Here is a 26938-nt window from a genome sequence, read left to right as displayed (position 1 = left end):
TCATAAATCATAAGAATAAGCTAAAACTGAGAAGAAAAATGTCCTCTTTTGTAATCTAATGCTGTCTGTTAAGGCAATAAAACTCAAATGAAATGCATGCATTGCAATTTTTAGTTGATACTTTACATTATTACCAAAGTGAAGGGAGAGTTTCAAAGTTATAAAAGTGAGACAAATGAGAGGTGGACTTGTACCAGTTGGTGTTTCCAGGCCTTCATGTCCTCTGCCTTCCAGAAACAAAGAGCGCTCATCCAGCAAAACTCTTAAGTGTGCACAACTGCAGACAATCAAACAGACTTAAAAAGAACAATGGCACAGATTCACATGCTCAAAGTAACATGGAAACAAGTTCTCCCTTGGATTGGAGCTTAAAGGATAGGTGCAGTTTTCAGCATCCCACTACTATGCAGCAGGTAATGGGTCAGATCTGTGGTGTATGTGGAGCTTCAGTCTTAGGAACAGAGTGAAAAACAGAGAACCGTGAGTGTTTGACCATTGTGGGAAGGAATTCAAATAATCTGTGGAGACCAATGATTTAACCTTCCAATTTCTCTCTAATATCACTTTCGAACCCCTTATGATCCGCTCACTCACTTTAAAAGTTCTCTGGCTCAAAACTAAAGCTATTTGCATAGATAGAGCTTTGTCAAGTTTTAGCCCCTTTGTGTTTTAAACTCAGTCTTTCCATTTGTGTCACTCAAGAAAGAGTCTGTATCTGTTTAGAGCCCCATTAACTTTAATAATACTTTGTAGATGGGTGAGGGTTTACTTGTGGGGATTGAATTGCAGGGTGAGGGCCAGAGACTGGAAACCTTTCTTGCCTGGCACACTGTTGAAAAGCACTACAAATGTTTCTGACACCGACATCATTACGCTGGTCATCGATCTCAGAGTAGGGTAAGTGCTCACAGTACTTTACACTGGAATGCCAGACAAGGAAGATTCTGCAGTCCTAGACCCTGACTTTGCAATCTGATCCTCACTTACAAATCCCTTACCCTGTCTGGAGTACCACCTATATCAATAGGACTAGTTTAGGAGTGGAAAACTATTCAGGAGGAAAAAAGGAGTTAGGAGGAAAAGTCTGCTACTGCGTGAACAATGCCTGAAAGAGGGAGAGGAAACACATCACCTTATATGTACCAGAGTACAGAAAAGTTTGAAATTAGGTTTTTTCCTCTGCTTCCTAGCAGAGGGGGAAAAAAAAAGATTTTGTGCACCAGTCTTGGAATCATCTGGACTGTGTTTGCTGCTAAGAAATTAAAAAAAGGTATGTGCATGCAATTACAGAAAATGTACATGGACTTTACCTGTAAAAACTGAGGGCAACAGAAACCAGTGTGAAAACATACTGCTGAGAAAAATACATCAGTGATAAGGAAATCTTAATGAGGTTGTAAAATAAATACAGAATGAACACCATACTACTGCAAAAATATGGTTTTTAAGACCTGATACAAAGTGGAGTCACACTTGTCTAAAGAAAACACTGTGAATGTCTTGTAGAAACAGAGCAAAAATCTTTTGCTTGCTCCTAAAATACTGTGTGAGTGAGGTCCTTCTTCAGAATGTGAACTCTCTCTTGTTGCAGATTTTATGAGGCAGGCACTGAACTTTGTGTTCACAAAGCCAGGGAGCTTCTCCATCTGAGCAAACATGAGCAGTAACTGAACTCCCTGTATTTTAAGCCGAGTGTTTTCAAAGCAAAGCTTTCATGGATTTTGAAGGTAAGAACTGAGCGAATTCTCCTAGCTTCAGACAGTATAGCCAGATCTTTATGACATGAGTAGTATACCTGTTTAATAGAGAAAGCTAAAGGTGGTTGTGGAGGGGAAATGCTCTGCAATGAGGAAAACCCGAAAAGAGAGGGTAGAGTTAAAACTTGGTAGAGTTAAAACTTGCAATAGGTATTGCAGGTGTTCCTGAACAGGAGTATGTTTCCATTAGTCCAAATGCCTAATTTCTGAGAATGGTGTGTTCTAAAGACCAAAGAAATTCTGGTTTCTTATGGTAATTGCTGATGTTTCGTGAGCCTACTGGACTCCTAGTCCAGACTTTTTAACAGAGGACAAACTCAGCAATGAACTGGAAGGTGGACATGCCACATCTTGCAGCCAAGTGTGTTGAGCCATACACAAAGGTTCCCATCATACAAAAAAATGTTCCCATCATGAGACCCTCTGGCACGCACTAGGAAATCCTTGATTTACATGAGATATTACAGAACTAGCTTGGTGTTGTATGTGCAAGTCGAAGGAACAAAAACAGTGTTTCAGAAAGAAAACTGTAGTCAGCCTTCATGGGGTATTAAGGTGAGGAAAAGCTCTCTTGAATTAAAATTGTAGCTATTCCAAGTAAAACACCTGTACTTCTGATATTTCTGAGCACAGAAAAAACTGTTCCCCATGTGGTCTGTCCCTGATGTATTACCTGGCATGTTCTGAGCCAAGAAATCTGAACTCAGGAGAAGCTGAAGTGCTGCCTCCCACCGTGGGTGAGAGTAAGGCAGCAGGCTGGTGGATCTGGGAATGGGGAAAATTTTGTGTGGTGCCTTTTCTGGGTCTCTAAGAGAGCGCAGCAGCTCTGTGGAGCAACAAGCCCTTTTGCACAACTGAGACTGTCAGGTTAAAGGGGCTCCTCTGACAATTGTTCACAGATCACAGAGCTGATAAAGGCAGGAAAGAAGAAAGGCCCAGGTTAGGCTCCCTAAAAACATTCACCCAGATCCCTTTTTGCTGATGCATATGTGCTTTCATTTGCCTCCCCCAGTGCTTGTGCTGACCTCCTCCTCTGGCTGAGCACTCAGCCTCCTGTTTATCCCCTCTGCTTTAAAACCAGTGAGGGGCCTGATTAACCTCGTGTGTGAATTGCGTAGTGAGGACTAATTACTTGTACTTCCTTCTGTAGCACTGAAAAACATGTTTTATATTTGCCCTCCAGACACAGACAGGACATCAGGATTGGGAAAAGGCTATAAACCAGCTCTTCATTAGTTTCTCTTAATTGTTACTGGGACAGGACCTTATGGCTTCACTTCCTCTGAGAGGGGGTTACTGAGACAGAATAAAATGCAGGTGCCCAGGTGCCCATGACATAGTTTTCCCCTGCAACCAACCTGAATAGCTTTCAAGAGGAGAGATCAGAGACTTCAGCTTTTGTAATGTCAGCATCTTTGTTAAACATTTAGCAATCTGAATTCAGCTGCAGTAATGCCTCTAGCTTTTTTGTTCAATGGACACATCTCCTTTAACAGACTTGTAATGATATTAAAGATGAATGAAGAACATACAATATTTAATTCCTTGTCTGTGATCTTTAGTGCAGAGCGGTTTGATGTGAGCGTTTGGTTATTTTACTGAAAGTGGAGGTTTAGTAAATAAGAAGGAAAATCCAATGGGTGGCATGACAGGGAGAGCAGGGATGAGTAGTTTGTAGCAAATGGTGGAGGATGGTCTGGAAGGCTGTGGTTGAATTATAACTCTTACGTCTTAGAACCAGAGACAGTGGGAGAGTAAATTGGCAATGGAGGATTTTCTAACGTTTCCCATGATTGCAAGGATAAAGAAAAAAGGTTGTTACATAAATCAAAAGCTATACTAAAAGAACAGTCAAATGCAGACTCAAAGGGCTGGGGTTGGTAGCAAACATCTTTACATTGCTAGGTCACCCCACTGAACGGGGTCAGAAGAAAGATTTTTATTAACTGAAGGCTGTTGAGGAGCAGGTGTGGAACAGAGTAATGGTTTGGAGCTCATCAGGCTTAGAAGGGCCAGACACAGAGGCAAAAATTAACCCCAGACTATAGAACAGGGGTGATGTCAGTGTGCAGTGAGGCTGGGAGAGGCATCAGGCAAGCCAGGGAGTGAGTGGATAGGGAAGTCAAACTCAGTGGTGAGAACTAACCACAGTCTTTCCTGACACACTTAATAATACTGACACTGTGCTGGGTACGTAAAAGGGATTAGGGAGCTCATTCTCAGTGAGAAAACTGGGTACCTGCTTCATATCCCCAGGAAGCAGGGCACTACAAATCAACAGTTTCTTTGAAGAGTTTAAGGGAAAGAACAGAACTGTGTTGGTCCAGTCTGCTGATTATACAAACCTGCATGCAGTGGGTTGCTTTTGGGTTAGGTGAGGCTGAGCAGTGTGGTGGCAGTGAAGGATGCTGCAAGTAAAAGCAAAGAAATGTATATGGAGAGAACTGCCTCATGATTAACTGGCCTGGGATCACTTCCCCTGTGTGTGTGAGACCCCTCTGCTCACCCACACTCAGGGCTACCTTTGGGTTGTGGCAGACCACTGCTCACCAGTCAGTAACTGTCCTTTGGTCACCGGGGATTTTTGAGGTCACGATCATGGGAAAAGCCAAAGATACTATTTCTTTAGCCACACACTCTCCTTTGCTCATATTTATTTTTTTCTTGTCAATTAAACGTATCTACATGTATATGTTTTGAGCCAAGAAAGGAAAACAGTTTTGACCTATATGAAGTCAAAAGGAACTGCTCTTCAGTGGTGTTTACTCTTCAGACAAAGCAAGGAGGTGATATGAAAGAGTGAAAAGAACTGGTTAATGAGAACAAGAGAAAGGATTTTTACTTGTCTTCCTTAGGAAGGAGACAAATAACTGGGAAACATGTAGGAAAAAAGCATATAAATTGTAGTGCTGATTGCGACAGGATGTTGTTGAGAGAATTAATTCAGTGAGATTAAAGATTAGAATAGGTTCTTATTTGGCTAATGAATTTCCTAAAAATTATATAATAGCTAAAGGCAAAGATTTAAGATGAAATATGCTGTGTCTGACCTGAGATCTGCTGAACACTGATCCGCTATTAGAGATTCATTGGTTCAAGCTACTGGAAGCAGATGAGCTGCTGATCTAATCTGGTGTGGGAGACAGGGTACTTCTCTACCTTCCCTATTCTGCTTTGAAACACTGTCATCCTTCCTCTTTCTTTGAAATGCTTTCACTCCTTGATAATATTACTCATTGCTGATTGTTCCTTCTCTCCAGTTTAAAACTGAAACATCTTTTCATTTTCCCTAAAAAATATTTTCATTTTTCTCCCCACACATTTCTCCCTGATTCTTAAAGGGCAAATCTGTTTAATATTAGGTCTTTTTAACAGTGCAAAAATGTTTGCATGTCACTGTCCAAACGTGTTGTATGTCGATTTTAACGACATTTTAAGTATATTAAAACTTCAGTACTTTACATTTTAAAAAGGTACATTTTCTTTATTGAGGAATGTAGTCTTTGCAATTTTGGGGAAAATTATTTTTGCCCCAGCAATTTTGCTGAAAAAAACTCTCATCTTTATAGCATAATTTATTTTCCAGTAATTATCAATATAAATATGTATTCAGATTAGCTATTACACTACAGTTGAATTTTATCCTTTTTTTGCATGTTGCAGTGGCTTTGCAGAAGGATGGGGTGGGTGCGTGGCAGAAAGGCCAGTAATTGGCATGAAAAGGAGAAGTGTTAGCAGTCATTATGCTTCAGGGCATAATCTGATCACCAGCTGTAGTCAGAAGAGATCACTGTCTCTAGTATTTAACAGGACTAAATTTGCCACATTTTGATGAGAAGGTGAAGAGGAAGGATCTGTCTGTGACTGATCAAGTATTGAAAACAGCATCACTAGCAAAATAGTTTTTTGATCTGAACTGAAAGTGCATACATTATACATTAGCTACCTGCCAGCTAACCAATCCCACAACTTTGTACAAATTCACATTTTCTGGGAGTGAGTATAAAAACACAATGTTTAAAGTGAGCTCAGGCAATGAAGCAGCCTAAGCGTGATGAGAGACCAAGCAGCTTGTCACTGTTAGTGAAACCAGTGGAAGGTCACTTTCCTTTGGTAAGGTTTTGGAAATGTGAGCAATACAGTATTTCTGCTTCATGGTATTTACTGAAAGGATGTTGGTTCAGACAGAAGCTAACTTTTTCCACAGCAAACTGCGGGCTGCTTCCCTCTTCAGCTGGTAGAAGAGATTTTTCTTCTGCAAAACATTTCCAGGGAAATGTAAGTGGAGAAGGGGAAGTTTATTATTTAATTGTATGTGTGAATTGGATTAGTTTTCCTTGCTATCAATAGGAACAGTGTTATCCCAACTAATTTAAAAGTGTACCGTAGCAAAACCTTATCATTATTGAAATCGAAATTCTTCGTCCTATTTTCCTCTAAATCAGTATTTTTCTTTAGTTCACTTCCCTTTGGGAAGGGTGAAAATGAGAATTTGTTGGAGGCTTTGTTCCTTTCTTGAGCTGAACCTGAACTCCTTCTCAGTTTCAAAGGAGGGTGGATTGACATCTGTGTTACTCACCTCCCTGGCAGCATTACAATTCGTAGTGACAAGTGAGGAATACCAGCTGGAAAAGGCCAGAAAAGGAAAGCATTTTGTTCCCAGTGCTGGAGTGATGGGGCTGGATTTCAAACTGGGGTTTCAGCTGGGGCTGGGGTGGCTGAGTGACTGACCAATGTGGCTTTGCACTGCCTCAAGCGCACTCCAAAGTTTCCACTTTGGTTTGCCACGCTGGACAGTGCTTCACTTTGCTCCACACTGGTTTCAGGGCCCAAGCAAGGCAGGCTAATCAGGTGAGGGGTACAAAAGTTTTGGGGGATAGGCAGCTGCTGAGCATGGTACTTAAATTTCTGCCTTGAAGCCTGAAATAAAGGGGAAGGATGTGAGGCAAGTGGGTGAGATGAGGGAACTTAAGTGGGCTGCCACAGGGAACGGGACAGCTCAAATGATGGTTACAGCTGGATAAGTAAGGAGTAACCAAGCCGGAGGTATAAAACACCAGGGAAAGAAGAAGACTTGAACAGATTACAGAATGAAATTAAGAGTGCAAAAAAGAGATAAGAAAAGCAAATGCTGAGAATGAAAGGAAGCTTGTACAGGAGGTTAAGAGAGATAATGAAAAATGCTTCCAGGGTGTCAGGGCCATGAGGTCAGTGAAGGAGAGCATAAGGCTTCTAAGATGCTGCGAAGGTAATTTATGGTCAGAAAACATTTCTAAATGTAACGTATGCTGTGGCTTGAAACTCACAAAAGGAGGACAGGGGACAGATGCCACAGGCGGACATAAATTTCCCCCGAGAGGAAGAAGAAATATGGGGAAGGGGGAAGGTGTCAGGCTGACACAAGACTGCTTTGTGACCTTCGAAGACTGGCAAACAGTGTCAGGATGGGATATTAATTGAGAAAAATAATGTTTTATCATTGTGCCAGCTGAACTGAAGAGAGCTGAAAGCAAAACCAGTCTGTCATTTTGGGCCACTACTAGTGCATCTGAGTGGCTTCTGTGCATCATCCTGTGGACTCACAAGGAACCAATTTGTCTGGAAAGTGAACTTTATTTTGCCAAATGTATGTGAAAAGACTGTAAAATGCTTCTGAAGTCATGGCTAGCTTTAAGTTATTCAGTTTATATATGTCTCGTTTTCCTGCAGTTCTGAAATAAGGGAAATACTTAACTATCGTGGGGAATACGTTTAAGGCAATGATGACTTCCCATGGCACTAATAACCAATGGCTTCAAGCCAAGATGTTTGTACTCTTTGAGAAATAGTTGTGACTATGTGAAAGTGTATAGGAAACTTTCTCATGATAGGGCAGTAAGAAATGTACCTCTAAGCTGTAGTCAAATCACTTTTAAAATAATGCATTTTGCTATTTGCCTTCTACAGATGTTTCTGGGTACTCATAGAACAGACCTTTTCTTGAAAAAGCCTGGGGCTTGACTCTTAGCTGGTACAAGTCAGTATTGCTACAATCAATGGAAAATGGAGTTTGATGCAATACTCCAAGTATGTTTATGTGTCATTTTGCTGTTCCTAAGGCCCTTATAAAATCGCCCTGTGGTTTCCAGAGCTGTTTTCTCAGTCTAGACTTATGAGGCCAAATTATTTTTTATTCTTCTAAGTCCTTTCTCAACTATTGTCTGACAATTTTTAGTGAAGAATTTATCTGAAAATGAAGAATCTCTAAGGATGAGAGTTACTGCATCTGCCTCCTGCACCAGGTGTTCTCTCCATTCCCTGCACAAGGCAGAAGACAGGGAGTGTCCTGGGAATAGGATTCAGCTGTGCTTTGTTCTGCTCAGTTGTCAGCTGGTATGAAGGTACTCACTCCAGCAGCACACACAAAAAGCAAGGGAGAGAGCCACAGATGGCTTTTCCTTTTACCTGGGGCAGTTCAGATGGAAGAAAAAAACATCCAGTCTAAAGTTGATGAGGCAACAGGAAATTTTTTGTGTTCTCCACTGCAAGTAGGTTGAGCTGGTACCACCAGGTCACACAGCCCTTACTTTGGTGAGTGTCTCTTCTCATGATTATTTCTGTTTGCTCCTGCAGGGGTAACATGTGTGAGCTGGTTTGTGCTCACTCATGTGAACAAGGGGGATGTGCTCTATCCAATAAATACTTGTGTGATTAATCATTCCTGTAGTGAGGAACCATCTAAGTCAGCTGCCTCAGTTGAATGTAGCTCACAATATCCATTCTCAAATTCAGTAACCTCTTATTTGACACAGCATTTAAATTAGAAGCACATTTTCTTGGAGACGTCTATGGTCATAACCAGTCCCAGAGTGCTGAGAGCACTGACAATCTCCTTTTAAAGCCCTGTTCACTGGTGATGTGGGCATAAAGAACAACTGTTAACTTTGCACTGCTTAATACTAACATGTGTGAAGCCTGGATAGATTACAGTTTGGCCCAATATATCAGACAGTGCCAATCTGTGGGACCAGGCCCTGGAACCTGCTTGTTTATATGGTTAAATTATTGGTAAAACTTTTTCTTTTGTCACCTATCAGTGTCTAAACAATTGGCTGGCATGACTTGGGCTTAGCACAGCCCAGAAGCTCTTTACAGTGAGTATTTTGGATATGATCACCCTGTTTTGGAGTCAAGGAGAGTTAAATGGTATAGATATTATCTATTTCATGCCAGTTGTCCTCTGTGCCCAAGAATGATCCAAGGGACTGTTCATTACCAGTGGAGACAAGCTTTATCTGTCAGTAAATGACGTAGCATTACTGTCAGAGGATGGTATGGAGGACCTGACTTTTATTTCATTCCAAACTCGCGCTCGGATGTGTCACCATCCCTAAATTCTTCCCTGGTTTGTTCTGCTATGAAAGAAAGAGAACATGACTCTTGAAGTAGGTTTTCACAGAAAATCTTCTGCAGTCTAGTGGTCAAAGCATGAACATCCCCTCGAATGGACCCCCACAGGAAGGGTGAGCTCTGTATCCAGGCCTGAGGTGTCTGACTGTTTGCTGTGACACGTGGTGCCCATGGAGATATCCCATGGCAAACAGAAGGTTTTGTAGTCTGTGTTACTTATGCAAACATCAGCTCAAGGTGCTGTTGAATCTTGCAGTTGTTGGAAAGCCTTGAGCCTATTTTTTGGCTACCTGCTGCTCCAAAGCTTTGTGATCCCTAATTTGAGCCAAGGCTTATTATCTCTTTGATGCTGTGGCAGGAGCCTTAGAAGCCTGAAAAATCCCAGCTTGATTCACAGGGATGTGGGGCCCCCTGCTAGGGCTGGCAGAGAATTGGGAGCACACCAGTCTGGAAATGATGATTGAGTTGATCTACAGGACTTGAGCCTCCAGGAATCGCTCAGGTTTTAAGTGTTTAAATAATTCATATATAATCTCATTTTTACAGAAATTAGGTGTTTCTTGTGGAGTGGAATTCCAATTTTACAGCTGAAGTGTTTCTAACTAAAAGTTGAGCAGAAAACAAAAGGATAGCAACAAAACTAAGGCTGCTCCTAGTCAGGATACTAAGCAAGTCACTCAGCAGAGGACACCAAAGAAGGAGCTAGGGAACACTAGACAGTGCTTGATTAAAAAAACCTTGCTGAGAACAGCTACGGGTGGGCGGGGGTGTCTGTTAATGCAGGAGAGGAAGCAGACCTAGATGGGCTTCCTGACCCTTGTCCGTCTTAAAATTTCCTATGTAATCTCCACAGACTTCTTCAGCGCAAATATACTTTGGCCACTAGCCTTGAGGTTTATTAACACCATGGAAAGTAATTATTGCCTTGTCCACACTCCCCATGGTGGTTATTGTTAAAGTATTTCCCTTATCCTGGATTGCAGGAAAACAATCCACTACATAAATCTACTGACAAACAGTTATGCTGCGGCAGCTCGGGAAGCGCAATATTCTCTCTGTGCTCATTTCAGTAAAACAGCACGTTTTTGTAAATGAGCTAATCCACAGAAAGTGACAGAATGTTGCATTGCAGAGGCCTGGCTGAGCTAATGGTACAAAATGAAAGAATGTTTTCACTGCCTGTCCTTTGAGTTCAGTTGGCATAATAAAATGCTGTTCTCCCCAGTAGAATATATGTCCTTCTACTTTGCTTCTCTGTCATAATAAATGACTGACTGGCCTGGAATTAAATGGGTTGTTCCTGGACAAGGGATGTTAGTGATGGAAAAGACCTGTTAGATCATTCAGGCCATCTCGTTGCCAGTACAATGCTACTTACCTGGCATTTCATAATGCTCTTCCTAATTTAGTTTTAAAAGTCTCCTGCAGCCAGCCTTTCAGTGCTCTCCTTACAGGTCTTTTGCTCAGCTTCAGTGTGAACTTGTAAGCAAAGACAGATGGGTTACAGAGGCTTAATAAAGTAGCCCACTGTAATTATGGGGAAATACACATTAACCTGCCCCAGTAGCAAAATACAGCATGCAAGCTTAAATTACAGCTGCTGTAATTAAGAAGAAACTTCAATACCACAAGTTAATGTGGTTTATTCCACAACTTGGGTTGGAATAAAAATTCTTAAGTAATCTGCTATGCTGGTAATTGAGAACCAGGGTAATTTGGTCACTTCTGCTCACAGTAGTTGCAAAGTTTCCTCTGAGTGTTGGTCTTCCTTATTTCATCTTAGAACTCTCACCTATATCTCTGTGCAGCACAGGTAATAATTTCCATTCCTGTGGGGTTAATATGTCTGAAATGTCTGAAGACAGCAAACACATCTGAGGCGTTGTTTCCCCTCATAGAAGGTCCAAGCTCTGTGCTTTGCTGAGTTGTGACAGCCCCAAAGCTGCTTTCATGTGTTTACATTGGTGGTTTATATCTGGCCATAGGGCCACAGCTCAAGGCTGAGAAAGGATGACAAATATCACTGCTGGCTTGGCCATGGCTTACAGCCCCTTAAATCTGGTGTTTAACGCAGGTTTAAGCCAAGTAATGAATAATAAAGGCAGAAATTGACTTTCATCTGCGGATGTATAAGTCTTTCCATTGAATGTTTAGTTCGGTGTCATGAAATCTGCACTCATGTGCCTCAGTGTACCCTGGTAGTCTCTTGTGTCTAGGGGAGCCCATTGTGTCTGGTTAGGATGAAAATTCTGAGGAATTTAGTACAGGAACCAAATAGGGAGATTAGGTCTGCATGAAGAAGATGTAATTAAGCATATGTTTGGATTAACTAAGCCTGAAGCAGAAATGGAAATGGCTGAAACACAACCCCAATAAGATGGAAACCTCTGTCTGATAGTGACTCTCCAAATGGCCCAGTTCATGGAAAGCCGCTATCAGGTAGAGCTGGCAAAGAGCACACCAGTCAATATTCCCTACTCTCCAGCAGATCTGTGTGTCTCTGCAGCTGAATCACTGAGGTATTGCAGCTCTTCCAGAGGGCAACAAACAGCCTGGGCTGCAAGGATCCTGAAACAGAGCCCTGCCATTACAATTTGTGTAGATGTTTCTACACTTCAATGGTCCTTCTACCACCTTTTTGTTTCCCCTTAGCTCCCTAACTTTCCCTAAACACATGCAATTTTGGAGTGACTCCAGAGAACAAGATGGAAAGGTCACTAGATAAAACTGCTGTAAATGAAGATGAAACCTGGTCCCTACATGATTCTAGAATGTTCTTTATTTTCAGACATAACTTCAATTGTAAAAGTAGCACATTCTTGGAACTCGGTTCTTATTTTTAAAGTTTTAATTATCACTATGTGCATCACAAAGTAGCTGTCTCCAGAAGAGTGGCTTTGAGAAAGATGACATGTTTGGATGTCTTTCCAGTAAGGCAGCTGAGGAATTTATTTGTTGTTGTTCAGTACTAGAGTTGCTACCAATATATCTTGGACTCCCTGGTTTTGTACATTAGACCCTTAAAATACTCTTCTGTCTCTTCTCTCATCTTGGCCTGATGTGCCAAGTATTTTAACTACAATGAAATTGTGGCTGCTCCTCTCCTCTTTAAGGGACTGCAGTGTGTCATCAGCTGGACCTTTAGTTTTATGCAAATATGCCAGATAACTAGTACTGCAAAAGCTTTATTTTTATTTTCACCAGTGAGTCTTCGTTTGTTCATTCAAATCTCCCTAAGCCAAACATAGGACATTTAGAAATAACTGGCTTGATAAACTCTGATTTAAAACTGCAGCAAGAAAAAGCTCAAACCCACTGTAAACCTTAAAGGGAGAAGTCTACTGCAGCAGCTGAATTGGTTCAGTATCCATTGGGGAAGTTTCTTCCTTGAATTAAAGTTGGTGTAAACTTGGTTTTCCTCTATTTAGAAGTGCTCTGCGGCAGAGATTAAGTTTGTGAATCACTTGTGGCAAAGCAGGGATGAGCACATAGGAATGTCACCCTCTGCTAGGATTCACGATCTGGCTTTCCTTCATTAAAACCCTTAGCTGTTTCCTATAGTGAATTTTTTGACCCCGAGCATCTTTTATTGCCCATGGTACAAGAGGGTTCATGCCTGAATGGGCAGTTTTAAAGATCAAAAAATGTAAACCAAACTTCTTATTCCTACAGGGAAGTGCTTATTTAACATTAGGTTACTAGAAAAGTCAAAAGAATACGCCAATGTACCATCAAGGGCTTTTCACTTGTGCTGTCTTGTGTACCAGCTTCATGCTAGCCTTACTGGAATCACTGCTTTGTTTGAAACACTATAGTCACAGATCTAGTTGCCATTTCTGTGATCCACGTATTTTGGCATATATCTGTCAAATTGACGTGGTGTGGCCTTGGCCGTGGCCTGTAACAGGTGTGCCTAATATAAAGAGGGTTTCTCATGTATTTTTGTGTTGCTGAACAGAAAGCCTGAATATACTTGTGCTCACTTTCAACCTGACCACCTGAAAAAAAAAAAAAAAAAAATAAAATCAGTTACATCATTTGTTACTGCAGCAAGTTCATGAATCCACTGATAATTGTGAAAGCAGTTGCCCCAGGCAACTACTAGTGGAATGACTGACAGCAGTTTGGGGTTTTGGCGTTGTGGAGAACTGTTATTGCAGATTCATTTTGCACGTACTAAAGGTTTGGAGGATAAAGAAGACTGTCCACAATTATTTTCTTAACCTTTTATTGCCTTTAAAAATGTGTGTGTCATTCTATTCCTTTTTCTGTTGTTTCTGGAGGAAGTGACAGGGACATCTCAAACATGCTCTTCATTTTGTATAGTGAGGTTTCTATCTATTTATCTATCCAGTAGCGGCAATGCTGTTGGAACTGGAGTGGTCTAGCATATTCTCTAGTGTACCTGAAGGATCCTTAACCCCATAACTTATTCACTTTTGTCAATTGTATCAGCTAGTCTCATAAAAGATATTAGCTCTTCCTACAAACTCTCATTTATCTAGATATTGTCAGCAGCAGGAATGTTGTGGCAGCTGTTACGGCAGAAACACATAAGAACTATAGGGTATTTCTGTCCTAGATATGATGGTGGAAGAGGAAAGAGAGGCATCATAGGTGAAGTGCATTCTGTAAGGACACCAACGGAGCTGAAACTTAAACTTATGTCAGCTGAGTCTTCACTCATGGCTAAGCCATAGGTATATTCATACTGCTTTCCAGGAATATGTAGAGATTGGAAAGCTCTGCTATTGAGCAAATAGGAAATCAACTCTGAAATGCAGAATGTATAAGTGACTAAAAATATCTATAGATTCGTTTCCCCCCTCACAGTTTTCTGTTTGTTTTCTGTAAAGTTGAAGTGTTTTGCTCATATGCATTTCAGCCAGTACAAAGAAAATGTAGAGTTCAAAGTGACATTTTCATTTTGAAATGTTGTTTTCAAAAAGAGTAAACCGCTCAAAAAACAACAACAAAAAAATCTTATTTCAGATTGGGACTAATCAAATAGTTCAATAGTCAGTCAAATACGTGACGTGTTTTAGCAATGGAGATGGCCTCACAACGTTTTGCTCTGGTGTTTTCTTTCACTCCCTGCTTCTGTGTCATTCTTACCCATACATATCACTTATATCATTACTTTACAATGTTCAGGCAGATCCTTGTAGCAGGAATTGGTAGCGAGATGGAAATTTGAAGGTGTCATCAGCCTGGATTGAAATGGCTCTCCTTTAATGGTCTGTGTGAAATAAGTGGGTGGGCTCAGTTTAGTTGCTGAACGTGCCCAACTATAAACTGGTTGGATTTGTGTTTCCCACCTTGTGCAGGCCAGCAGCAGTAGTGCTGCTCATCCCCACAGCTGGAGAGCGGGTTGAGGCTTCTCTGTGTCTTCTTCACACCAAGCTTTTAGGTCTGGATGCTCATGAGCCTGGTAGTTTGGGCAAACGTTGAGCATTGTTTCACCAGCAGTGAGCAATGTTGCACACATTTTCTTGTTTGGTTCAACAGGAGCCAATGAAACTGGATTCAAGCCCTGGACTGTGCAAAAACCGAAAAGACTGTGTGGCAGACAAGGACCCTTTTGAGCCTGATGTCTTTTTCACAGCTATTCCCTGTTTTTACCTCCTGTCAAAGGTAAATACTCTTCCACTACAAGGTCCAGCTTAGTATTTTTCCATTCATTCCTGCAAAGAGGTGTCAGCAGCAGGCTCTTAAACACTGAGGTCCTGTTTTGTGTGGGTGTCCATCTTCCAAGGAACTATGGGTTGTTTGAAATCTACTGGATGCTTATTCTGATGGATACGAGCACCTGTCAGGAATGATTCCATGTGGCATTAAGCCTCTGAAGCACTTGTAGCAGGAATGAACATATTTTTGAGACCATAAAGTACATCTGCAACTTCGCTGAATAGCAGGAGAAGTCAACCTTTCAAGTGACACCCGGGCATTTTGCGAGTCTGGTCTGGTCCCCATCTGTGAATTCAGACCCCCTCTGCTGCCATGTCATGTGTGAATTCCATGGCAGACACTTATATCTTGCAAGCTTAGCACCTTTAATTTGGTAGTGGTACTCTGCATAAGCCTTTAGAGTTTGGTATCTTCACACTGTATGCTTGGTAAGCCCTAATGTTTGTAAGGAGGACATGAAAGACAAATCAAATGAATTTGAAGTAACTAGAAGTCAAAAGCATGTCTTCCTTTATTTTCTTTCCTGTTTGCCTAAGGATTATTTATTGTGTTTGCCTTGATTCCAGCCACTTAATTTTTCCAAACAGATGCAGCTGATTGATTAATGGCATTTCATGTTTAAAGTCAAAAGTGTCAGCAAGACTCTTGCGCGCCTGTGTCATTCTCTCCTAGAACAATAGCTTCGGCTGAGAAGTAGGGACTTGTGCCAAGTATTCTTGAGGATAGGAGGTCATGTGCCACTTTTCTGCTAGGAGACAGATATATATATAAGGACAAGGGGAGGCAGGAGTTTGGGGGCTTGGAGGGCTAACTCTGTTCTAATAATAGGTGGATCACATGGTTGCTAAGTCACCTACAACAAGGCTTAGTTTGTGGAGGTGAATCAAAGTGCCGGGAATTAAGGACATTTCTTCGACTATCCTATGACATATAAAAATAGGCCCAGGGAAATACATATGTGATGAAGAAAGCATTGACTGTCTCGGCCAAAACTTGCCAGGGGAGCAGCGAGACTTCATTTCTCTCACCTTCTTTTGTGATTACTCTTCTCTTTCTTTTTAATAACCCTGCTTGCAAATATAGAATACAGGTGATCCAGGTTCTCACCTAATATGTAATATTATGTATTTGTGCATAGCAGGGTACAGGGCAGAGCCTCAGCTGTTGGAAAGAGCAATAGCTTCCCTGATGCCAATTACCCCAGTCAGGACTGGCCCTATCTGATTCTCCTGGTGTGGGAACGGGGTGAAGAGTTGCAAATGGAGGATTACGCACTCGTGCACCACATTGGAAACCTATTGCGTAGTCTAGTGTCAGTAATAGAAAGCATCTATATTTGTGGATCAAAATGAAACTGGCATAGTCTCCCCTTTGACAGCTGTTTCAAATATAGGGCTCATCACGTTGTAATTCTTTCCCACTATATGCTTAGACACATGCGAAACACCAAGATCCTATTGTTCTCTTCTGCACGTTCTGAGTGTTTTGTGTAAGTGTATCACGGGCCTTGAGGACCAGATTCCTAGATATTGAAGTCAGAGACCAAGTTTGCTGTTTATTGTCAATGGCATTAATCAACAAATGGGAAGTCCCTTTTGTTTCCCTGACCTTCTGTATATTTTCTGAGCCTCACGCGCTAGGCTTCAGAGGAAACTTCCTCTGAAACTATAAGCCACTAGAGGCCTCCTGAATACTTGAATTGATTTTGCTTCCAGGAAGAGAGTCTCCTAAAAAGTACATCATGCTTATAGATAAAATTATTCCCATTTTTGCCGAGCTGGGCTGACACACAGTGTGGCGAGGGTGAGCGAAAGATAGCACAGCTGAAATAAAGAACAGAAATGCACTTGAAATTCAGCTCTTAAAATACAGCCCATGTAATATTGAGTCACGGTGAATTACTCATTTCTATTTAGCCTTTATCTGTTGCAACCTGATTAGAGAGAGAAACTACATTCCTTTATTCAGGCATGAGGCCAATATTCATATTAGTCATTTTTGGCCAAAATAAATTCTACAAACTTTGGTCAAAATGCTTAATCCAATAATGCAAATGTAGGAACTCTTTAAATAAACCACCCCACAGCAATCTCTCTGTTTATTTTTTGTTTACATCCTCACACCTTCTTTCTCTCTTCCTGTAGCCCTTTTTTCCTGTTGCACCAGCCTCATTTGTGTTTACCTCTTTTGCATAAGCATCCATTGCAAAACCCCCATGGATATCAGAGATACTTCGATGACACAGTTGATGCTTTCTCTCTGAGCTATGCCAGGTTTGCCCATTGATCCAGGAGCATGTTACTGTTCATTAATGCAAGGTCACCCCTAATTCCCTCCTTCTCCTCTTTACCTCCCAGCCCTCAGGGGGGCAAATACTTGGAGGAGAAACCCGTTTGCTTTCTGTGTCAAGGAGCTGGTTGGTAGCTTGCTGCTAATTACTTTGGCTACAATAATTCTTAACCCGATTACAGTGATACAAATTAAAGCACTCTTGGCGAAGGGCGGCTAAATCCACATGTCAGACACCAGAGCCTTGGTTTATTTAGGGACATCTCATTTCTTCTGATCTTGTTACCCAGTTTTCCATCTTCTTTGGGTAATCCTGAGTAAATCTTTCTGCGGTGGAAATCAGCACCATACGCATAGGCCCAGATTATTAGAGAGGCCTTTGAAATTGTCTCCAGAGGTTCATCCTGCAACCCTTTGGGAAGGTCAGGTTCTTCTGCCCCAGAGGATGAAGAGCAACTGGTGATTTTGAGAGCTCCCAGTGGTGCATCTTTGACAGGGCCTAATTTTCAGAGACACTGCCTGCACCTCATCCTTAAAATCATCCTCTGCAATGTGTTTCAGTGTCGATCCACCAAAGGAACTTGCTCTTGCTAAAAATAGAGGTCTATGTAGTTGTGCAGCCTTTGGCCTTTGCTTATGCAAATTGGACAGTTGTCAGATAACCTTGTCTTCAGTACCTTGTGTACAAAAAATTGTTTTGCTTTCTGCATTCCTTGAAAGATATTTTCTTTTTAAAGTCATGGGAGTTGGGATGCAGAAAGAGGAATTATTTCCTGGATAAACTGGCATCACCTTCTATAGATAAGCAGCGTCTTTCTGCATCTCTTTTCTTTGCTGTGATGAGGACCCTTTTAATTCAGTTTGTTAATGAGACCATGTCGGCAGGTAGGAAGTTGGACTCCTCTCTCATATGTCAAGCTGGGTCAGTGAAGCTGAATTTCTCAAATGCTATAGTCATGTGCTATAAACTATGAAGTACTTCTGCTAAAATGTTTCCAGTATCCTGTGAATAACACACTGATCGCTGAATTAGTTCCTTAGTGGGAAGGAAAGTAACAAGATTAAAGAGAAACCTGGGAATGGATTTAGTTCTCTTTTTACTTCTTTTACTCTGGCATTTATCAAGCTGAACTCCCCACAAGTCAGGACTATATAAATATTGAGTAAAGACTGCAGGATTTAACAGTCAGTTCATGTCACATAATTATTAGCCTCTGGCACCCTCTTATTCATTTGTAAAGCCACTAACATGAATGCATTGTACCAGATAACAATATTGCCAGGTATTTTATTTAGCAGGTCTATTCTGTTGCAGCTTCCTTTCAGAACACCTCAGCTGTACAGTATGCAAAAACCAGAAAGTACGTTATCTTTACAGTAAGATACTGCTACACTACATTACAGCTGATCTCAGTTTTCTTAACCATGATATAACCTTCCCTTGCAGTTTCACATCTCTTCTGTGAAATTGTACGCTGCTGTTCACACTGAATTACATAAACATAAAAATATTTGCAAGGGGGTTTGAAAGGGTGATGTAGTGAATCTTAACCTTATGTTTAGGATTTTCCAATGAGTTTTATACAGTTTTGGACATTTTTCATTGATTCATCTGCATTTTTAGGTAGAATGCACTGTATAGCTGTGAGGCATTGTATGAATTTTGTGGACTGGGACTTTCAGGTAATATAAAACTACTCCCAGACAAGGGTGAACTTGGCATGATAGGAAGGTATCCATTGCCTTGCTGAGAGCCTGTGCTTACATCTTACGTGTGTCTGGGTTAGCCTTTAAACTTCCTGACTCATTTTCAACAGATTTCTTGTTTCAGGTGTTAGGAGTAGAAATGAAAGTTTGAGGCCAAAATCTGTAGAATTTATTTGGAGAATTAGAGGTATGAGCCCACACCCAGTCATGTTCAAGGAAAAAAACCTACTGACTCCTGTTCTTTGGGACTGTTGCAGGCCTCTCTGAAAAATAGCTCGGGGCACCTCTGGGAACAGATGACTGCTACTTGTATATGTAGACATGGGCTTTAAGTTTCAAATTTTAGGTGTTTGCAATATTTGATTCAGCACCTCATTTGCTCTGCACCAGAGCTCTGAGGAGATATTCCTGTGGGCATTTGCACCCAGCCTTGGTGTGTGGTGGTGTCCACCTCTTCCATCTGTGGATTCTGACTGACTCTCAGTTCCCATCTCTCCTGCCGGTTTCTGAGTGCTGGTTCTGATGATGTCAGTGATTTCTTGTGACCTTGCAAAATCCAGCAGACTCCTGGGCAGACCAGGACCTATCTCCCAAAGGAAAGTTGCAGGAGGTCAGCTATTCCACTCCTGCCTCACTGAGCTCATTCTTCCAACTTCTTTCCTTTTTTTCCCTCCCCTCCTGTCCCTTTTTGTTTGGTTTGACCTTGGTCACTGATGACAAGGCTGCTTTTCCTGCCAAACCAATCAATAAGCTAAACAGAGAGAAGATGAGTATTTAGAATATGGGAAGCCAAACTCAAACACAGATAGGTTATCAGCCTAGCCCAGAGCAGACTTCTAAGCAAATATTTCATTAACAAATTTTTCATGGCAACTTGCATGTTAAAAGAAAAAAAAAAAAAAAAATGGCAACAACAGGAGAGGAAACAGTAAAGGGGATAAAGTGAAAAAACTGGGCTGGAGCCATTGGGCTTAGGCTGTTGCATCGCTGTCTTTGGTTACCAGCACTTTCCACAACACACTGCTGCTCCCTAGGGAAATGGTAAGCAGGGAGAGTGAAGACCTTGCACAAATGGAGCTTTGAAAGCCCACTCAGAGCCGCTGCACCTCGTGCTTTCCTCTCAGACAGGGAAGGGCTCGGGGTGGCTCAGTGACCATACCATATGTTTATGGTGGAGCAACATTCTCGGCACAGGCTGAAGTTTATAACTGCACATTCCTTGCCCCTCTGGCAAGGCTTGTATACATTTTCTGTTAACAAAGAGGAGCCTGAGTCTGTTATATCATTAAGTTCCTAGTTAGCTTAGTGACCTGTAGAAAATGTATTTGTAATATTGCAAAACCTTGTGAAAACATATCCAAAGATCTCGCTTTGGTGCGTCTCTCACCCCCTCTGTCTGAGACACAGCTTTTTCTTGGGTGTATTATTGCCCTTCATTTAAAGCCATAAACAGAAATTAATGCATTTTTTGAAGAACAAAATATTTTACAACACTCTTAGCACAGGTTAACAAACCCTCGCTTTCATATGGCATGGGAACGAGGAACAGAGTCTTAACCATATTTTTGTCTTGACAGATATTTTAAAAGGAAAGAGCAGGGAAGTTGCTAAATAACTTTTCAAATAATGTAGAGGAAAAAAATATAGGTCACTAAGCAATAAACTCCCTACATCTTTCTGGTTAAAGAAGAGACTCTGAATCTCCATCCACCTTTTACTAAAATGAGACCAAAATTCAAATCCAACACAAAGCATTACAGCTTTAAGTACTGGAAATATTTATTATTTTTATACCAGTAATCCAATAGCATAATCTCAAGAACATCAGTGCTCCAGGAATGTCTAGAAACACAATGGATTTGCCTTTATTCCTTTATCCAGATGTTTCTATAAAATACTCTGGATACTAGGAATCTGTAGGGGAATTAAAGATTTATTTTTAATACTTGAAAAACTTGAATTTCTAATAACTATGATCCTTTAAAATGTTTTAACTGTGGACGCAGCATGCTTTGACTCTTTGATGAGCTTCCCCTGTATCTTTTATCTTGCTTTCCAAATAATGGGCAACTCTTTTACACAGGCAGCTGCAAGCCAGTCACAGGACACAGACACTTTAGTGCTAGCTGTGAGTGTGAGAATTAAACTATGTCTTGGCTTTTGTTCAGAATTTTATCCTTTTTCAGCAAAACTGATTAGATTTTGTCTGTACAGCTCTGTGTAGATATACCTGAGCTAGGGAAGGAATCACAAGAATATTAAATAAATCTGTGTGGGGCAATAGACACCCCTGCTTATTGTGGACTAGCTTTCATTCAGCTATTGCAGGGTGGAAAGCCTTCCTATATTATGTTACAGTCCATAATGCTGTAATTTTACCTCATTTCTGAAATAAGATACCTTTTCCCTTTTTTTTTTTTTTCATTACAGATGCAGTACTATGAAGATAATTTCTGAGTCTTGACTGCTTATACACACATTCACCTCCTGAAACAGTCACGTAGCTTCCAGAGAGGCAGTGAACACCAAGACCCTTTTCAGGATATGTGTAGGAAATGTTGAAACAACATAATTTCTGTTGTTTATAAAACACTGTGGATTTAATGACTTGTTTAATAACAAGACAGGTCCAATGCAGGATTTTAGAGGCAGACATCTCTAAAGATATGGTTTTCCGAATAGCAGGTCAGAAACTGATCCTCTGAGGAAATCCAGTGTAGAAATTTCACTGCGTGTCAATATCCAATTTCATTTTGGAGTTGTCTATCATTTGTCTGCACCAAAAAACCTTTAACAAAAGTGGAGCACTAGCTAGTATTTTATGTAACTGCTCTAAAATATTTCTAGATTTCTACATCTGATGATAAAGAGATGCTTTCAATGTAAACAGAGTGAGGTCAGAAATCAAATATTCATCACAATTTCTTCAGCTTATTTAGTTTACAAATTTAACATGAATTTGGGTCAATCAGGTTCACTGTTTCTCTTTAATGGCCACTTAGAAATTTAATAGATTTGATCTAGAAATGGGACAAAAAATTTAATCAAAAGAGATGAGCAACACACACACAAAGAAATGCTTGTTTTAAGAGTAGTGTCCTGGCCACAGCTGTGGACTTGCTTGCAGGAACTGAAGTGCTGGTCAGCCTGAAGCGCTGATTTCCTAAAACACAGATTAGTGGCTCACAGTAATTTTTCGGCCTTAAAATCAATTAACCAGGTCTTCTGCAAATGGAGAACAGTTTGGTAAGAAGTGGCACGGGGGAGGTGGGAGAAGAAGAGAGAAAAGTGTTTGCAAAAACACAGATACTGATGAGAGGACACGGGGCACCTGGTACAGTTTTTGTGATCCAGTTCCTGTCGCAGTTTTCCTTGATGACTTTGGAAAGTTTTGTGGGTCAGTTCCTCTCTTCTGAAAACAGTGATAAAAGGCCTGCCTTAGAGGAGTGGCATGTGGATGAACCAGCCCAGAGCAGGACAGGAATTCCCCTTGTTTGCAGATCCTCTTGGGCAGTGTTGGTGACTACGCTGTCTGTGGCTTTCTGATCCGAGGGCTTTGTGGCCAAGAGACAAGCATTGTGTTTGTTGCATGAAGCACTTTTTCGTTATGGAAGGGAGATGCCTTACCTGCATCTGCAACTGCAAGTTGGAATCTTAGCTCACAGGTTTAAGGTTTGACACCATAAGATGCTGAGCACAATCCAGCAATTGCTCCTTGCTTCAGCACATGGCAATGTTGGTTACGTTGACCTTTTAAAGGCGGTCTCCTACCACGATGCAGTCTCAAGATGCGTCTGTAAAGACCAGAGACAGTGATGTCAGTAGGGGTGTGCCTGCACCTTTGCATTGCCGCCTCCCCTGCTCGTCGGGAAGAGCAGAAAGAGGAGGGCAGCCAGCTGCAGCAAAAGCTGCTCTCTCCCTGCAGCAGGACAGCGGGCTTCTCTCAGTTTTCAGGGTGCAGTACAAAGGCGGACAACTATATCTTGCTTTCTCCCAGCCTACCAGAAGACTATATGGTAAATGCCCAGCTGATGTGCCAGAGTGCCTCCTGAGTTCACTTCAGAGTGCTTCTGTTCAAAATGCAGTAAATCATCATATCCCAGTCTGCCTGCAGACCACACAGTGAATTAAGAATGCTCCTCATGTAATACTGACTTGATCTCATCTTACACATACCCCAAAGCAATAGCAAGGGGAAAATGCTGTGAAGCATTTTTTTCCTTTGTTAGTGCCCTCAGGGCTCAATCTGAACTTTGTAAGAGACAAAAAAGAATAGCTGGGAAAAATGGTGAATTTCTGCACGCCATAAGGACTGGAGGAGCTTATGTTGTCATCTGCTTCTGTTGTGAGGGGGTGTCCAGATGTGACAGTGAGCAGGGCTTTTTTAGCCACACTCAAGGCAAATGTGACCCATATTGCATCTCTTTAAACAACCACCTTCCACTTTTCTCTTACCTTTGTTCCAGAAGGCAGGAAGATACCACCTCTGTTGAAGATTTTTTTTTTTTTAAGTGCACTTCTTCGGCTGCTAATAAATTTAATAAATTGTTTGGTGATGGTGGTTTTTTTTTTTTTTTTTTTTTTTTTTTTTTTTTTTTTTTTTCCTTTCCCAGATTAATTTATTTTGTATCTATTTCATTACTTGAACCTATTCTTTGCAGAGTTGTCTCACCCCAGCTGAATGGGGAGTGAAGCCTTTGAGATAGGGATTATAATCCTTCTCATATTTAGGTACAGGTAGCTGGAGTTCCCAGAAAAGGGCTACTATAAACCACATCAATAAAAATAATCCTTGGAAATAGGATATGATATCTCACTATGGAAACTCTAGGAAACTCTAGGAAAGAAAGGGTAGGTAGCTTTCAGGAAATTATTCTTTATGAAAAAGCTGTGTTATTTGGTAGTAAAGAATATTACAAACCTGAATGAAAGTTTGTGCAAATTGTCATCTCTCTGCATGAGAGTGTTTCAAGACTTAAACCACAAGGGTCAGGATTGAGTCTCCAAATTCAAAGTATCAGTATTTGAAGCCTGAAAATTTGGTTTCTCAGTTTTTTCTATTTTATATAGAATCATCCATGTCACAGAAAAAAAAAAAAAAAAAGATAGGAAGGAGCTAAACATTATTCTAAAGCTGAAATTTTAGTTGATACTGTGTGATCTACCATAAGAAATAGCATAACAATATTTATGTGTGATAAAAAACTTTACTACTCTTGCAAGTGATGAACTTCTTTTGTTCTGAGCCATTTCACTGAACTCACAATACATCAAAAGGTCTGTGTTATCTGTATAGGGGGAGGGCCTTAATTGCAACATACATTTACAAGAGTTGGGTTATTTTTTACTGCTTGTACTCTATGTGCACATCTTTAAAACACGTAATAACCTTATAATAAGTTCTGTGGTTTAGCCCCAGCTGACAACTAACTGCCACCCAGCTGTTCACTCACTCCTCCCCCCACTGGAACAGGGAGAGGATTCAGAGAAAAAGTAAAATTCATGTGTTGAGACAAGAACAGTTTAATAGTTGAAACAAAGTAAAATATAAGAATAATAATATTATTGATAACAACAGTAACAATAATAATAGTAATGAAAATGAGAGAGAGTCAGGCAAAAAACTTCAGAGAAACAAGAGATCTATTACACAGTTTCTCACCTCCCACTGACTGATGCCCAGCCTGTCCCAGAGCAGTGACCAGCAGCTCCTGACCCACTCACCCCAGTTGTTGTGAAAGCCAGGGCTATGGTTTGTATGTTTGTATGTATTTATTAAAGAAAATTGTGTCTGAAAAGAAAACCTGTCTCTATTATATTGGAATAGGCTTTGCAAATATTAAATCACTTTCATGATAGTTAGTCCATCTATCACACATGAAGTAGCTGCAGGCAGTGGGTGCTGCTTATTCCTTACAGGCCCTCATGGGAGGCTCCCAGTCTTCAGAACACCTCTGGGTGCTTCATCTTGTGGGTGGAGCTGGAGGAGATGAGGGGAGCATCACCTGCAGGGGTGAAAGGCCCTTTGTGGAAGTCAATGTCTGCTGCCTACTTCAGCAGATCCTGGATCCCATAATCAACACAGCTGCTTTCGGTGGGAGTGAGTGCAGATAAAAATCTAGATTTATAATAAAGTCTTTTTTTTTTTTTTTTTTTTTTTTTTTTTTTTTTTTTTTTTAATTTTTTTACACTCCAAATATGTCTGACATATGTCTAGATGTCTGGACATCACTGCTGAAGATGATGCAGACTCAAACACATTTTAAAATTCTATTTCGCATTTCAGAGACAAGGTGATCTGAAGTACTTCAGGACAGGTCACAGGACAGAGCCTTGGCCCAGTGAACTTGTTTTCCTCCACTTTGGTGATACAAACAAGGCACTGGGTGTGCATCTCCTTGATAGACTGATGGGGATAGCTATCCACGTCCTCACATGTGGAGAGAGTACAGCAGTCCCAGAAAGGGCAGTGCAGTGATGTGCTCCAGTCTGGTGATCCTTCTCTGGCTGAAAATACCCTCAGCCCACAAGGTGCTTCCACTTCCAGTTTGATCTCTGTTGATCCTAGACTTGGGAAGGGCATGAAATTCACTGAGAGTTTGATGTACCCAGGTCACAATGAACTTGCATGTCTTAAGTTTTTCTTTCGGGCTTGCAGGTGATTTTCCAAAATTTCAGTGTGAGTTTCAGAAATCTGTGGGAGGAGCTGAATGAAAAGTAATGGAGAGGACAAGAACATTGATGAGAAACTGAAAATGTGCAGAACTGAAATTAATATATACCCAAGGGCCATTTGATATGCAGGCTTGAAAGAAATACATTCACACTATGATGAACAAGCCCACCCTCAATTAATCAAGTGTAAGAAAGAGGCATACGTGAGGTATTAAACATCATACAGGGGCAGACCAGAAAGATTACAATGTGAAGTTCAGAAAGTAATAAAAATTATAAGAAAAGCAAAGGCAGAGAATGAAAAAAAAAGATTGCACAAGAGGTTGTGAAAAATGATGACTTTTTTCAAGTACACAAGAAAAAAGAGGCCTCTGAAAGAGACAGAAGGGTCTTTAAGACATGGCAGAGAAAAATTATTGAAAGGAAATTCAGGTATTGCTTAAAATATTCAATGCACTTCTTGCTCTTGTGCTCTGAAAAGAAGGAAATTGTGGCAGACACAGGTGTCAGAAACAAGCATAAATTTCCCTAGGGAGGACAAAGAAAAGCTAAAGGAAAGCAGAATCATGCCAGAACAGGTTATTAAGAAATTAAAATAACTGAAGATTTGAAAAATAACTTGTTCAGATGGGAAGCAGTCTGTTTTCAGTAGAAAACATCAAGAAAGGTAGGATAACCCCAGGCAGGCACATTTAAGACCCTGTTTGTAGGAAAGGACATGGCTAAAGAGAGAGCTGCTAGGCTACAGGTTTCAGGCTTCCATGGATCCCAAGGGCTCTGTGGACTTCATGGGAAGGGTCTGGTGGCATAATGCTTGTCACTTTGCTGTGGGTTGCGTCAAAAGTGTTCACATAAAACAAAAAAACCCAAAACAAAACAACCAAAACAAAAAAATGGTATATAACGTACTAGTTAGCTTCTTAAAGCAGTATTTCTGTTCTGGGGATTATGGACTCTGTAGCAAACTGGACTTCAATTATTTGGCAGCATCCTTAGTCCTGCAGCCTTCTGGTGAAGCAGCCTGCAGTTCAATAGCAGATTTGTTTAAATTAAATTTATATAAAAGTTTACTCAACTAAGTACCTTAATGGATAAAACAATTAGTATTATTTATTTTGATACTGAAGTCAATTTAATTGATGCTATTTTCCTGACGTTCACTCCCCGCTTGGTTCAGCGCTGTAACGACAATGCAGAGCTGCATTGTAGGAGTTGCCATGGGGAAGCTGAAGTCTTTGGCAGTTGGGTAGGGGACAGTTGGAGCTTTTGGCACCTGGGAAGGCACGGGAGGCAGCTTGGGATTGTGGAGTAAATGCATTGGCTGGATGCTTCTGCTAAAATGATCATCAGTGGAATCATTAATAATGTTGGAATTTAAATTGTCAATTTTTGCTTCAGCATTAGCACACCAGCTAGGGGAATGGGGCTGTCCA

General features: G+C 40.9%; 1 long non-coding RNA gene across 1 annotated transcript; it reads left to right on the top strand.

Moving 5' to 3' along the window:
• The first annotated feature begins 8181 nt into the window (after positions 1-8181).
• Positions 8182-23386, top strand: LOC120750514 (uncharacterized). Its single transcript, XR_005700025.2, has 3 exons — positions 8182-8327; positions 14655-14780; positions 21261-23386. It is a non-coding gene; the product is annotated as an uncharacterized LOC120750514 (long non-coding RNA).
• Positions 23387-26938: the final 3552 nt, after the last annotated feature.

This window comes from Hirundo rustica, chromosome 3 (genome assembly GCF_015227805.2).
Source record: "Hirundo rustica isolate bHirRus1 chromosome 3, bHirRus1.pri.v3, whole genome shotgun sequence".
Taxonomy (NCBI): Eukaryota; Metazoa; Chordata; class Aves; order Passeriformes; family Hirundinidae; genus Hirundo; species Hirundo rustica.
This window is presented reverse-complemented; position numbering and strand designations above follow the sequence as displayed.